Genomic DNA, 12,129 nt, shown 5'->3' with positions numbered 1-12,129 from the left:
ACAGCGCAGTTATCACATTTTGGCGGGTGAGGGCTCTTGTGTGCAGTTAGAAAATTAGAATTCGAACGCAGGAAGGTGTTGCAATTGTTTAGTGTGTCGTGCTTGTGATGAAAAAATGCCATCGCACTGGGTGCGTTTCCGCTGACCGCTGACCTTGTTTGCGACACTGCGGGTCCGATACATCACAGATGACAGAGAAGCCATCTCAAATGACAGATGCGATACGTTGTCCTTGGAAAACACTACGCACTGCTCAGGATCGTTGTCCACCGCGGCGAATCTACGTCTTGCAAGCAGCTACAGTGACCTGCCGATAATTATTTGCTGTGCGCTACATCGCCACAATGCAGGCAATGAACCGTGTTGTGGGGCCATCACAGCCCAAGAAGATATATGCATAAGCCCGCGAAAGTCGACGCTTTCTTCTTCTTTTTTTTTTGATAGCGGTGCTCAGTACATCACCGAGGACAGTGCGTTGTGCGTGTTTTATTTCGCTGGTCAAGATTGTTAACGCCTCTCAGTTCCGTACGACGTCGCTGTTGCCGAAAATTAAGTTGGGCGTGGCCCAACCGTGGTGGGCACGCACAAGAGTTACATGCCTCGCGCAGGGCGTGACCTATGGTGTTGATTGACAGGCGAACTCGTGCCAAACTCGTACATCGCGAAACCCCCCTCGAGTTTAACTCGCGAACATGGCGGCGGCAGCAGGAGCCAGTGTCATCGCATCCAGCGGTAGTAAGCGCCAATATGACCATCTGGATCCATTCACCTACATGACCGACGTACAGTTTCGCGTCATTTTTGCCTTTCCAAAACGTCAGTGCGCTGGCTGTGTGATGTGTTAGGCGAAGGCCGTCGTCTGCGGAGACAGCGTGGCGAGCAAATTGTGGTTTCCGAGCGCAGAGTGGTGTGACTAGGCTGCGGAAGAAAAGTTCGTCCGATCGCTTCAGTTCTCTCCTGTTTCAACCACTGCTCGTCCACCGCGCCCCAGCCCCACGCCAAGTCCGGCGTCGTCATCGAAGTATGGGGCACCTGCGAGCACCTGGAATTCAACCCGGACCAACCAACCTGCGCAGGCGAAGCGGTCACATTTTATTGGGAGGCTCAGAATGGACGCCGGGCTGCCTTCCGATTCCACAGCTGCCGAAATCAGTTTTTGCTGTTACACGGTACCGTTGCACTGCACTGGCAGAGAGGCGAAGGAAGTTACTTCGCCAACACAGACCGCCTCGGCCGTCCGAACGACTATCTCTCGAGGCGGCAAATGATTTGGCTCACGTACTGCCTGAGCAAAAGCGTAGACATATCGCTGTTGAAGGAGATGACCGGCGACCTGTTTCCTCTGTCGGAGCACGCCATCGCCGCCTAGAGGAATTACCCCCGTAAGTTCGCGAAAGCCAAGCTGCTGGCGCAACCTCCACTCGGTGTCCCCAGGGATATAGCGCACATTGACGAGTGCCTTCTGCGTGGCGATCAAAAGTACAATCAAGGCCGCCTAATGTCAGGCGACAACTTTCCGCTGAGCCGCCAAAATTACGGCAGCGTTAAAGATGGTGGCCCATGGGTCTTCGGCATGTTCTGCGCGACCAGAGGGGTGCTGCGAATATCAAGGTCGACCGACGAAAGGCGGCGATGCTAGGCGCCATTATTGCAGCCAATGTTCAACCGGGGAACATTATTCATAGTGACGAATTGGCCGCATACAAATATATCAGAAATTTAGTGGATGCTAACGGGACTATGCCTCAATCTGCATTGGGAAATAGTCAACCACAGTGTGAACTTTGCGGACCCCATCATGGGCGTTCACACGCAAAAAAAAAAGTTCTTGTCAAAAAGTCAAGTGCTACCTCGTCAGCGATGGGTACAGGGCAACTGCACCGATGCTGGAGTCCCACTTGGGATGGATGTGGTGGCACCACGTGGCACTCAACGGCCACGTGCGCTGCAAAGACCCTCTCTTGCGTTTGTTAGAAGCCATAGACCGCTCGGGCTACCCAGTATAAAGACTCTTTCCTGCGGTTGTTAGAAGCCATCGCTCGATGCTTGCCAGTATGAATGTGCCTCCCAAAGTAAAAGAAAACAAAGCGTAGTTTTCAGAGCCTTGTATGAGTGCTTTCCGGCGTTCTTGAGTGCTTACACGGTAAGCGCGCGGCAAACCACTTCTGAGCTAGCCGACGCTCACTTCGTCTCGCAGCCTTACTTTAGCGCGACCAACGAGCGATCTGTTAAAAGCCCAGTGTGAAAACCAGGCGCACACCAATTTGTGCTCGGAAATGGGAGCGCAAGCACGTAGCGAGACGCACCAATCCAATCCAGAGGAAAGAGAAGAGCAACGAGCGATCTGTTGAAACCCCAGTTAGAAAAACCAAGCGCACACCAATTGGTGCTCGGAAATGCTAGTGCAAGTACGTAGCGAGCCGCGCCAATCCAATCCAAAGAAAAAAGAGGAGGATGAGCGTCCCCTCGTGGTATAACGCGAAACGTATTGTACTACAAATTAGTCTAATACACATTCAGTGTACATCTTGTAAACTTTAAAATGCTTATAACCCACATTATTGTGATTAATATTATTATAGTAAATGCATTTATTCTATAACTTGCTTGTACCTGTAATGCACTCGGTGGAATGACAAACAAGTGAAAGGCACAACCATGCACCGACCGTTTGATCACGTGAGCATCAGTTTGTCAACCGCCCATATGGCAACGCCCAAGGGTTGATAGCCACCCAGAGTGAATCTAGATAAACCAATGAAACTGGAGGTGTGCCGACGGACAAACTTTCTCTTGTTACCATTAGTTCTTTCATCTTGGGGCGTCGCCAGAGCTCGTGAAGATCCCGAGTTTCGCCACACTCGGCGCATCCTGCATAGCACCCCTGGCGACTATCTCGTTCTTTTTTTCGGCAGATCTTCAAGATAGCGTAGTGTAAAAATGGGGGCCGGTCCTGTTGGTAGCGTCGTATAATATGTGGACAATTCACATGGTCATGTGCCAATCGGTGTATGCCGAATTTCAATGATCCTCCTAGTCGCTAAACTTGGTTTGGGACACAAGGGCCACTGGGTTTGCATCGCTCTTCAATGGACTCTTTCACACCTACTGTTGTATGAGTCAATGGGCATTTGCCACTCGGTAAGTGATACTGCTGCTTATGTGCGGCTCTTCAACGAACGATTTATACGGGAAATTGCGTTACTAGGTATTATACCGACAAAAAACAACTCCATCCGCTACAGAGTGCGTCAGTTCGCAACGTACCGCAAAAACATAAACCGTTCGCTGCAGAGCATGTATATGATTCTTAAGAACAATTCTCTTCGCAACCATGAATGGTTCGCATTACGTGGATGTTAACTGAGGTAAAGCCTATTTCATTTTGGCAATCTCACGAGAATTCGCGCACAAGCTACACTGGAGTTGTCTAATTATGCGTAAGCGTTGTGCCACTTGCTCATCTCCACGCAGCGCGTTGTCATTACAATCTTATCAAACTTAATCCGACCAGCATAAGCACTTATCAGGCTTTATCGGTCGTTATCAATCTTATCGGACTATATCCAGCCATTATCCACCATTATCGATTGTTATTACTCTCATCGGACTTGTTCCGACCCTTATCAACCCTTTTAGGTCGTTATTAATCTTATCGAACTATATACAAACATTATCAGCCATTATCGGTTGTTATAACCTTTACCGGACTTCTTCTGAACCTTATCAACCCTTATCGGTCGTTATCAAACTTATCGGACTATATCCAACCATTATCAGCCATTATCGGTTGTTATTACCCTTATCGGATTGTTCCAACCCTTATCAACCCTTATCGGTCGTTATCAATCTTGTCAGACTATATCGAACCATTATCAGCCATTATCGGTTGTTATCCCTTATCACTCATCCCTTATCAGACTTGTTCCGACCCTTATCAGCGCTTATCGGTTGTTATCAATCTGCAAAAGTGGATGTCCAGCGAAGCTGTTGCAAAATCATCACTACAACTGTAGAGGGGGTAGGCAATGCTTTATTGATGTTTTCAAAAGATGAAGCGCCAACAGTGACAGCACACTAAGAAGGAACAAAGGCAGGACAAGACAGGTGGTCAAGACAAGAAGGAACCGAGACAGGTCCTGTCTTTGTTCCTTCTTAGTGTGCTGTCACTGTTGGCGCTTCATCTTTTGAAGGCTACGCACCAACTAGCCCCACAACATGTTTTACTTTATTGATGGTTGGGATGCTAGTTTTGAGCTTGTTCTTTATTGAAATTTACGCTGTTCTGTGTATTGTATCGGTAATTTTAATGGAAGTATGCACTGTTCGCTTCACTTTTCTGGGCGCTTTTAGCCTCAGCTTTACGGATGTACGAGCCATTGCATTTTTTCCGTGCTCACGGGGGATAGAGCCGTCGCTTTACGGGGGTATGAGCCATTGCATTTGTCTCGTTTATCTTTGGATAAACGAAACAACCTAACCTAACCTAACCTAACCTAACCTGCTCTAACTGGGGTGTGCTCTAACTGGGGTGTGTGCGACCGCAGATACCGTGCAAGAGCGGTGGCTGCTTCGTTAAGAGCGCTGCGCTCTCTGTACGTATACGATATGGATGGCTGTTTTTACATTCGGCATACGGCAATTATAACCACGGGCCTACGTCGCCGGGTGCGTGCCAACTGAAGCATGCGCGATATTCAGTGAGCGGATGTAGTCAAGCAAAAGTCAAGCAGCAAGTAACAGCTGACGTCCGACATCCGACGTCGACCATCTTAGAAGGCTGCACTGGGGAGAGTTCTGTTTAAACACTGCAAGGTTCTCTCTACGTTGTTTCTGTCAGCGGTTGCGTTAAGCTTGTACCACTGACACCCAATGAGAACATTTCTTAGCCAACCCAAATTAAGTGAACCACACGTTATGTACCCGTGTCCAGCTCGCTATACACTGCAACATTTTTTACTTTATAGTGCGCCTAAAGTTGTATAAAAGTGCGTTGCCTTTAGGCTTATCCATGTCTTCAAGGATAAAAACATCTACTCGTTCAATTGAATTAATATTCCTGTACCCCTCAGTGCCGTATCAGGACTTGCTGCTGGGCTAGTTGGTTCATCTTATTCCGCAGCGTTAAGATGCAACCAAGGACGGAAAAAAAGGATCTGGACAGGAAAGACCGTCCGCAGTTCCGATTCCAATAGATGATTCACTCCCAATCCGATTCGCTGCATAATATATGATTACGCGGGAAGGGCCAAACGAGGAGTTATATAAAACTATATGTAAAAATGATTGCGCTGCATTCAACGAAAAGGCAACAACCCGCGCTTATTTGAAATCATCCCCCTATTCTTCAAACCACTGGCCTTTTCGTCATTATAAATACTGATTCGTAGCACTATCAAAGGTATTGATAAATCCAACTTTAATGAAAAGGATGGCTCAGTAACCTAAGCTGGGATCGCGTTCAATGGTGGGGATGATAGAATGAGTAAGATATATAAATGTCAGAGGCATGCGTGGCACGCGCTGCACAATCACAGGGTAAGCTGGTGGCGCGGCTCAATAGCAGCTCCAATTTCGGCACCACGCACAACAGGATCTTCGCGGCAAAGTCTCTTCGCCTCGTTTTGACGAGAACAATCTGAACTGCCCGCCCGGCGTCGACGGCGAGCTGCGGCTTGTAATGCTCTCTGCAGTGCAGTCTGCTGAGCCCGATGATGCCTCGTTGTAGCCGCGCACGTAGCTCTACGATTCGCTTCTTCAGACAGCGGTTCGTATCTTGCGAGGAGACGCCATAACGTGTACCGAAGAGGTACTCAGAATGCGTGGCGCACATCTCTCATCGGGATTGCGTTCATTGCGCGCCTCGTCTGAATCGCATCTGGTCATCTGCGCCTGCACACGCGGCGTTTGCAGGCGCCTTAACTAGATCGCGCCACCATACTGGTGTTGGATCGGGTTGTCTGCGCCTGCGCACCTGCCTAGGATGCGTTTATAGGGAATTTTTCTGCTGCCTGAAAGCAAGCGCTCGCGTGGCTCAGTGGTAAAATATCCGACTCCCGCGCAGCGAGCTTGAGTTCGCTCCCGGCGGAGACCGGGTACTTTTTTTTTCGCATTTACGGCGATAGCGATTATGCAGCGGCGGCTCGGCCGACACCATCGCGAACAGACGCGGCTACTGGAATGAGCCGATAACAGCTTGCGCTGTAAAAGAAACTATAAGTTCATAAGGACTGTGATCGCCGTAGATCAGTTATACCGCACGATATGCAAATGTACAGACACTTACAGTCGCGTTCGTTATAAGCAGAAACACCGGTGACCGTAGTTGCAGATGTAATCATTGCGTAATGGTTGCAGTTGCCGTTGTAGAATATTGCAGAACTAAGTATATATTCGATTAGTAGTAGCTTTTAAATCAAATTTTCGTACATTAGAGCCGCCGTGTTGTTTTAGAGCCCATTCGACCATGGGCGCAGCTCTTTCAGCTGATAATGAAAGCAACTCTACATGCACAAATAAATACTCAACTAAAACAATCAGACAAATATGTTTCCACATGCGGTAGTTAAGGTTGGAGAGTTAAAGCACTGCTACCAGTTATTGAATAGTGAGCATTTTCCTGTTTCATTTCTGGTGCATAAAACAACAACCAGAACTTGTTCAGACCACTCCGCAGGAAATTTAAAGATGATGTCATTGAGCACGTAGTAGACGCTTATGCGCTAGACTTTCTCTATTGAATTTCTGCTGCGCGCTTGTGGTAGCAATTTGACTTGGTGGATTACACTTCTGCTCTTTGTTTCTTGGAAATTCGGTAAAAGCGATAGTATACTAGACTAGTTACTCTCTTCGTACGTCGTTTCTACCAAGGAATACAATTGTAAATAGAATGAACTTTCATAGTGCACATCATTTGGAATCAAGACACCATTATGCGCAATGCTTACAAGGATTCTTGCAGCCTTTCTCACCAATAAATATCATTTGAATACTGCTACTGTATTGTTATAACTACCTTTAATTTTACTAAACCTTGACCATTTTCCTGCTGCCTCTTGTAGATTCGTCGCTCTGGAATTTCTTCCTGGGTATCGTTATGAAAAAAAGTCGCAGTTTCACCTGAAAGGTGAAGCATCGGTGGCGATAACAAAATACAGTAGACAGGTATACGAAGTAAGGAAAAGAAGGCAACAAATAATGACGCCAAAGAGAGCATAGTGTAAATTGTTTGTAGTTCCTAATTGAATTAAAGAAATGACAAATAAATGAAACTAAAGTGGATAAAGGAACAAATGGCCGCATGTGGGACACGAACGCACGTCTTCGCCTTACGCGTGTGATTTTCTTACTGAATGAGCTACTATGGTGCCACTTTCCCATCCACTTTCTGGAGTATTTATGTCTGTTTACTAGACCTAATCCTGGGAATTTTAGCCAGCGCCAACACTCACGCCATGGCATTGAATGAGGAACATCCTAACTACCGCAGGCATGACGTAGTACGTGAACATTTTGGGTGAAGGCAACAGGTCGATAAACCCACGCACGCTACCTGAATTCGCACATACTGCCGGATTAAAGACCCTCGCTATGTAATGAACGCGAAAAAATGAAACCGAGGGGCCCGATTTATATTATTTAAATCATGAGAAGCCAACAAACAACGACACCAATGACAGCATAGGGCAATGTTGGTATTTCCTAATTGAATTAAAGAAATAAAAAATGAACGGAAACCAAAGTGGGTGAGAAAACAAGTGACCGCAGGTGGTACTTGTCGAACATATTAGGTTAGCAAGACTCGAGTTATTGGCAGCCACAATATCCGGAAGGTTGGCTAGTTACATAATTGGTAATTTCAGCAGAAAGGTAAGCACCATGCAATTCTGGACGGACTCTCAAATTGTGCTGTGTAGGATCAAGTCAATCTAGAGGAAAGAACTATTTGTTCGTAATCGCACAGAAGAAATCAAAATCCAGTCTAACGAGAGTTCATGGGGTTTTGTTAAAGAAACTCGTGCGGATTTGATGACAAGAGGAATTAAGAAGAAGCATATGCTGAGCAGTGACTTGTGCTGGAAAGGCAGGTGGATCAAGAGCGGAAAACAAAGACCTGATTACGAAATTCAACAAGGATAGAATGATGTAGGCGAAGAAAAGATTGTGGCATGCATGAATACCACCACGAGTCAGGAAAAGAAGTTGACCATGACAGGTTCGGATCGTACAGAAATACACTGCCAGTTGCAACGTGGGTGAAGCACTACGCTGGAAATATCACAACAGAAGAGAAAACAGGTTCGCTAACAGCAGAATAGTTGGACATGGCAGAGTTGGTGCCTATAAAACGAGAGCAGTAGACGTTAGAAAAAACAGTAACAAAACTAAATGTCAAGATGAACCTGTACGGCACGGGCATCTTCAGAGACTATCAAGGCGTCGTAAGTGTACAAGGGAGGCTTCAATGCAGTGATTTCAGCTTTGGCGAGAAGCAACCTTTTGTATTGCCGCGAGAAAACTCTTAGTGCTTTAATACCATCAAACAACTAGGCATGTTGGAGTTTTTGTAATATTGATGCATCTAAGGACAAAGTTTTGGATTGTGCGTGACCTGCAGTCAGTGAGGTATACATTACAAAGAAATGTATCACATGCAGAAGATTTAATTCCCGACCAATGACACAAAAAATGACGACCCTCCCGGCTGGCAGGATAACAGACAAGGACATTCGACATCATTGGTATAGACTTCGCTCGACCGCTGAACGCTAGAGAAGAGAAAGACAGCAATGGTACGAAGTTTATAGTTGCGATATTAAGCAACAAGAGCTCAACAGCTGTAGTTTGTCAAGTGCGTTTCATCTGCAGCATTCATTATATTGCATTTGTATTGTCAATATGTATTGTATTGTCAATAGAATTTGTATTCACAAGTATAGATATATGGGGACGAGGTAACGCACATTGAACACTAGCGCTAGAAGCTTAGTAAGGGTAGAAGCTCACGAGATTCTCGGTGACCAAGAAAAAGAGACAGTGTGCAATGCAAATGGTGCGTCTCACATCCTTCCTTTTAGTAAAATGACGAGGATGTTTCCTTAACGTTGCGATTTATTGCGATAGAAATGATATGGTTACTCCAAGCCTGTTCTGCCGTCATCGTCGCCGTGACGTTTCGTGTAAAGTCCAACGGCAATAAAATTGTCGCCGTGCGCCATATGCTGTATATGTGTATGTGTGAGTGATAGCGGGCGAGGGACGCTCGCTTTCACGGAGAGCAAACGCACGGCGGAGAGCAAACGCGACATCTCCCATCGTGCGAAATGCCGTGGGGGGATGGGAGGAAGGGAGGGAGGCAGAGAGAGGAGGCGACAAATGCAGCACTAAATGCGTGACTTGCGACCGGGCGCAAGGGTATCTGGCGACTCAATCTCCCACGTGAAAGGACAAAAGCGGGAAGGCAGCGCAGGCGGGAGGGGCCGCGGCTTCTACCCTGCCACCAACTGTGTACTTGTACTTTGCGCGGCTGAAGGCTGTCGGGCGCACCGCATCTTGAAAGGATCTCCACTCGGCTCTGACCTTTGCATGCAGTGCGCTTTCGCCGCTCAGTTTTTGTTGAAGCGATAGGCCGCACGAACCTTCGGTGGCTCCTCCAGCCCCGCTTGCTCACGCCAGCGTTTTGACACTGCTTGTCTGCGGTCATCGAGCGTGATCTATTCCAGTATGCTTGTGCGTGCTCACACCCTGCTTTTTATTTCAGTTTGTAAGCGAATGTGTCCAAGTTTATGCAGCCGATAAAACTACTATTCCTACTCCGTGTACTCTACTCGTAAATTTGCTATCGCAATTGATGTTTCGCCTTTCGGGCTTTTTGCCAGAAAAAACTGCGACTGCGTCTTTTTTAAAGGGAAGCATTGTACTGAATGTAGCCCAAGACTCAAATTTCCCATTCATCTTTCTCTGAGGCACATGGTTCGCAAGTGCTGAAATACTTATTATAAGAAGGAAATACCTGTAATTGTGTTTCAAACTGCTGTGGAGAAAATACTGATCAGGTTAGGAAGAAATCCGGCACTAATTTCGCTTATGAGGTAGGTGAAGTAGCCTTTTTTATTACTTGGAGAACTAATCTGAATATATTAGCATTTCTAGTCTCCATATGTGGCTAATAGGTATCACAGTTTGCTACATTTGACATCAAATACAAGCGTATACGCACTATATTCTTAGAAGCTTACCATAAAATCCTTTTGGGATGCAGTAAAACTTGGAGCCTTGGTAATTTCCTCTGCTTCAAGAACAACAATGCTTTAAGCGCTTTCTTCTGCTCACGCAATACTTGTACGTAGTAATGATTGTGATACTGGAATCTGATATACTTAGTTTGTAAAATTAATCTATAGTTAATAGCACGCACTTTAGTGCTCGAAAGAGCTGGTTAAGTCTGGGTCAAGATTGTAGTGAATCACTTCGTATCGCTACATAACACCCCCATCTTCCCGCCCTCCACCTGATATTTCTGTATAAATATTCATGGCAAAGAGTACCAGGCGTCGAAGAAAACTTATCTCAATATATGAAGAAACTTGGCTCTAGCTAAGACAAATAACTTTCTCAGTATATGCCTGCTACAGCTTTGCCTTTGGAATACGTTAAATACTTTGTCAATATATATTTACGAGCCTAGACTTCTGCATAAGATCTGTACAACCTTATCTGTACAGAAGATGGCTGGCCGCAATTTGAAGGTTTCGACCAGGCATGGTGCTGCGCTCGTGTTTACAGCCGCTATTGCAAGATTGGAGGCCTTTTCTCACTGACAGGAAATAATAATAAGAAGAAAACGTTTATTGATCAAAAGCATTTTGGTGGAATGATCGGAGCCCTTTTAGTCCAGGGCGCCACTGGCCTCGGCCGCCCGCTTGACCTGTTCTATGAAGGACTGTTGTCCCATCAGGTCTGAGCTGGTTAGTTGTGCCTCCCATTGCTCCATGTGTGGCGTGATTTATAAAACGGGTGTGATTCACAATCCCATGTAATCTGTTGTAGTGTTAGTATGCCGCCGCACCACCGACAGTCGACCCTGTGGCGAGTGGGGAACATGGAATTCTGTAATTTAAGGTGGGGATCCCCCAGGTCTGAATTTGCGCCAGCTGGGGGCTTCCTCTCCACTGAGTTGTGCGTGCGGGGGAGGGTATATTTCTTTCTGGTTGTACGCTGAAGAGCGACAATTTCTCGGGCATTCGTTGGATTGAGGAAAAGAAAAAGGTAAAACAAAGAGGCTCCTGAATCAAGCATGGGTGACAGTTCATGAGATTTGCTGTAGGTGTAGTCTACGAAATTCCCCTCTCCTGTAGCGTCGTTCCTATATAGACCGAAGTGAGTGCTGTGTAAATGAGTGAATCAGGGAAAACGAACGGACCGCTTAGCGAAGTAAATATACCTAATTTACCTTAGCATATTAGATGTTGCCCCTCGCGCTCTCGTGAGCCAGGATTTTCTGACGCACGGATTCTGACCAGTAGCAAAGATACCAAAGCCAGGGAAATTGCGGAAACGTTTTATATCAATAAGAAAGGTAGCTTATGCGTTAGTGAAACGTCCATGTCATTATGTAAGGTCAAGAAAAAGTTTGTTGAAAGTTTCCATACTTACCCCTAATGCTTGAGTGAGCTCTCAAATTACGCTCCCTCCGTGCGATTCGGACGGCCGGAGAAACACCTGCTGGCACGCTCAAATCACGCAGGCCATGCTCTTGTAATCTCATCGAAAACTTGAGTCACTTTTAATTTATCTGCTGCTTGTTACCACATGCCGTCCATGTCGTGGGTAGTATTAACAATGCCGGGATATCGGTTATGAGTGGTTGTGGTGAGTTCACCAAAAATGCAAATTTGTTTACTAGTACACGTATGCAGCCACTGTGAGGAAAGGTCAGTGTAAGGAAAGTAAAGAAAAAAACAGAGATCATAACTTTATTTTCAATATTTTAGTTTTTCTCTGACTGTCATTGTGATAAATTGTACATAATTCAGCCTAAACAGCGGAGGAGGGGGGGATGTGATGTAGTTACAGCCCCAAAAGTACGACATGTAATCTCAATAACTGCACCCACAATAAGGGTTCTCT

Source organism: Dermacentor silvarum, chromosome 7 (assembly GCF_013339745.2).
Source record: "Dermacentor silvarum isolate Dsil-2018 chromosome 7, BIME_Dsil_1.4, whole genome shotgun sequence".
NCBI lineage: Eukaryota > Metazoa > Arthropoda > Arachnida > Ixodida > Ixodidae > Dermacentor > Dermacentor silvarum.
This window is presented reverse-complemented; position numbering follows the sequence as displayed.